The sequence below is a fragment of the Etheostoma cragini genome, chromosome 18 (assembly GCF_013103735.1).
Source record: "Etheostoma cragini isolate CJK2018 chromosome 18, CSU_Ecrag_1.0, whole genome shotgun sequence".
Lineage (NCBI taxonomy): Eukaryota > Metazoa > Chordata > Actinopteri > Perciformes > Percidae > Etheostoma > Etheostoma cragini.
In genome coordinates this window covers 1065175-1069082 of record NC_048424.1, presented here as the reverse complement: position 1 = coordinate 1069082, position 3908 = coordinate 1065175, and the positions used below count along the sequence as shown (strand labels likewise).

Here is a 3908-nt window from a genome sequence, read left to right as displayed (position 1 = left end):
TCACATGCTTCTGAGTATGTGTGTGTGTGTGTGTGTGTGTGTGTGTGTGTGTGTGTGAGAGAGTGTGTGTGTGTACACACAGAAGACGATAGATCAATAAGAGTCTGCAGTGGTTTACAGAGGAGCTGGTTAAACACGGCACCTCGTGATCGGGGCTATGAAGTTACAAACACAAGCGTGCACACACGACTGTGAGCACAACTGTGACCTCACGAGGCGTTCAAGGTCCCAACGTGCAGAGAATAGAGAAGAAAACGTAAGAAACCCGAAGTGGGGCGCACTAATGTGACTTAGATCTCGCTGGAGCGCCAGGATTTAGATTTAAAAATAATAACATTTATTTATTTTTCCCCTACAATGACGCACAACAAACTTGCACCTTACTGGGTTCAGATGAGTTCTTTAATGGTGAATGAAAGGCTTCATCTGACCAAGTAGGTCATCCAATCTAGTCCATAGGAGTAGCTATGTCGGAAGCCTTTGCTCATTAGCCCCACCTCCGTTCAGGAGAAGACTGCAACTAGTCTGGAGACCACCGAGCATGACAATAAATAGTTACGGCGCTCTCATGACGTCACATTTGCGCTGTAAAAAAGGCCTTTAGGGAGGCACTGAGTGTACAGACAGACATATACACACACTTTGGATGAGGCGTTGAATTATGCATCTGTGTGTGTGTGTGTGTGTGTGTGTGTGTGTGTGTCCCTTCTCTTTTGAGTACCTACTGCAGATCCAAGGCCTCAACGGTAATGACATGCTGTGTACTGTAGCCTTCAAAGCCTATTCACACGGGACCAGTAATATCTGGGGTCCTGTTAAGATTGATAATAACCACCGAGGTCGTCTGTGTGCTTAATCCTGTGTGAATCTGCCATGTCGGTAATCTGATATGTCGAAATTCCACGGCAAATTAGCTCAAATTCAGAGGTCATCTGATAAGAACAGCCCCGTGTGTAATGTGCATTTCAGTAAAGTCTGTCCTTCTGTTCTTATTCTTTTTAAAAAAGGTCCCATGGTATGAAAATGTCACTTTGAGGTTTTTTTAACATTAATATGACTTCCCCAGCGTAGCCAGTGGCTAGAAATGGTGATAGGTGTAAACCGAGCCCTGTGTGTCCTGCTCTGTCTTTGAGAAAATGAAAGCTCAGATGGGTCGATCTGGAATCTTGCTCCTTATGAGGTCATAAGGGGCAAGTTTACATCCCCTTTCCCTGCTTTGCTCACCCAGAGAATATGGCCCCCCATGAGCGAGAGAGAGACATGATGGCTTTTAAACAAAGCAAAGTGGCCGTTTAAGGCCACTTGAGTTATTACGGCTGCAGTGAAATAGGATAATGAGACTTTGGGTAAAACTTTCTGGAGTATTTGATACAATTTCTAGATTGTGCAATCTTAAATCAGGAAATCCTTCGACTAGAATGAAGCAAAGACCCCAAGTTCAACTTACTCATTTTCAAAAACAAACTCAAGCTCATACCTGTACATGCTAAAGCTCCCATGAGTTTCCACAACAACCAAACTACATCCGTGAAGGACTGTGATACGGTTGAACGCCCTGGACGGAGCGAGTAAATAGACCATGAGTTGAGATTACACTGATGACTGCTGTTTTAAGATCAACTGGAAAACTGGAAAGATTAGGGCTGCAAATAGGAAATAACCCAATACCAAGTAGTAAAGATACTTCGCCAGTCAAATAATACCTGCATTCGACACTTTTAAATGCCCCCACGCCCCCCCGACCCCGAGGGGGAAGAGGCATTTTAAGCAACCAAATGCTTCATTAAGGGTATATATGAAGCAGAGAAAAAGAAGTATCAACCAAAGTACTCTATTGGTATTATTACCTTAAAGGGTAATGGTATCGTAGCTGCTATTTATATTAGCAATTAATGTGTTTGACTATGTTCTTTAACCATTTTGTTGATAAAATGTCAGAAAATATTTAAAAAATATGAATTGCAATTTCTATAAAATGGTTGTTTTGTCTCATACAAAGTAAACTCACCAAAACTCAAATGCATTCAACTTGCTGTCACACAAGACACCGAAAAGCAGCAATTACACACACATCAGAAGCTCAAACCACTGAGTTTTTGACATTTTTTGTTTGAATCAGGCATGTTAATAGTTGCAGATTCATTTTCAGCCCATTTACTAATTTATTGTAATGTAATCGTTGCATAAAGGTGCATCTCAGACTGAGGTACAACTCCTGCTCGTCACACACTGCTGCCTCCAAACAGCGGACACTCCCGTGAATAGTAGCCGGCCACCGATGCAACCCAACACCGACAAGCTACTGAACACTGCTATGGAAACCACTTCACAGCTGGGTGTCATGTTGCCATGGCGCCGGTAAGCAGGCCATGCCCAGGTCTCGGGTGTCGGGTGGACAAACAAAGAAAGGAGGGCGCAAAATATGCTGCTGCAGCAAAACTGGTCCGAGTCTAACAAATAAACCCCAACAACAGCCAGACAGACACCAGAATTACAGTTCTGGACACCGAGACTGAAAATCCAAACTAATACAGGCAACTTTTCACTCAGCATCTCTGGGATGGAAGCAAAGTACGCATGGCAGACTACAAAGTCACTCCTTTTCCTCATCCTCCTGACTGTCCTTACTCCACCTTCAAGCGGGCCTGAATCTCCTAGCCCTGTTGTAAAAACCTGGATCCGAACGAAGATCTCAGAGCTTCAACTGGCTCCATTATCACACCCTCACTACTTCACCGAAGGGTTTCAAACCGTTTCCTTTATGTGTCGACACAATCAGAAATGCAGAGGTCTACCTTTAAGTGATAGAGTGACTGAAGGGGCTGGGGGAAATGGTGGGAGAGTTAAATACGGTGGATCAGGTGTATGATGATCCTCTGGTAAAAATGACTGGTAGTGTTATGGTACGTAGTCGTAGGCTAAAGCCTCCTGGGACACAAACTAAGCTTTTATACTACTTTATACTTCAGGCTTTCACACTGCACAACAAGCACTTTAAAACGTACATTTTCATAAGTTTTTATTTTATTTTACTGTGTTTATGTATAGTATTAAACTGTAGTGTGGTGTATTTGTTGTATTTATGGGTATTACGGCAGGTATGAGCACTGTAATTTCCATTTTTATGGATGAAATAAACATCCCTTGACTATATGCCCCCTGGGGTTGAACAAGGAGGTCATAATTACAGGGCTTTTGCTATGGAGACAATATAAAAGTGTGACAGTCTTGAACGCAGTTTACAACACTAGAGTGGCAAACAATGGACACCTCACCTAAAAGTGCCATTTTACCAAAAGCTCAGGAAACAACAAGTGTAGCTACATCTTTATACAGATAAAAGGGTGTTTGCAGGGTCTGAAAATTTGATTCAAGAACTTGCTATGATGGCTAAACTTCAACAACGCATGTATTGGCCCTCTAAAAGCCTTAAAATGTCTTGATGGTAGTTGCAGATATGCTAAGACTGATGCCACTGATGCCACAAGTATTCAAATTAGCAGATGACATCATCTGGCCTTCACCGAAACCCCAGGTCTGAGCTTGGTTTCCCACATGTGCAGGGTTGGCTGCACCAGGACATTCCTGCAGTCACAGAAAAGGTTGAAATACTTTCCACCGGTTGGTTTTACAAATTGCCTTGTTTTCAAATGTAGTGCATTTGCATCAGGCTCTGTCTCCTTAGACAAACACCTGACCAGCTACAGTAGCAGCCTCTCCCCTTCAACACACACATAACTCTCTCACACACACACAGTATCATAACATCCAGACAGACCGGCACACTGACGCAAAACACACACTGAGAAATGATTTTGTTCTCCTCCTATTCCCTGAGAGTGATATACTCCCAAACCCTGAACTCCCAGGTACACAAATATACAAGGAAGGACACACACACACACACA

At 43.0% G+C, this 3908-nt stretch overlaps 1 protein-coding gene and 1 long non-coding RNA gene across 2 annotated transcripts in view; both read right to left on the bottom strand.

Moving 5' to 3' along the window:
* The window catches only part of afdna (afadin, adherens junction formation factor a), a 95983-nt gene that overhangs the window by 78541 nt on the left and 13534 nt on the right, over nt 1-3908 (bottom strand). The window lies entirely within an intron of this gene.
* The window catches only part of LOC117961215, a 15115-nt gene continuing 11594 nt past the window's right edge, over nt 388-3908 (bottom strand). Inside the window, exon 3 of the long non-coding RNA XR_004660349.1 lies at nt 388-448. This is a non-coding gene — a long non-coding RNA (uncharacterized LOC117961215). The remainder of the gene's footprint in view (nt 449-3908) is intronic.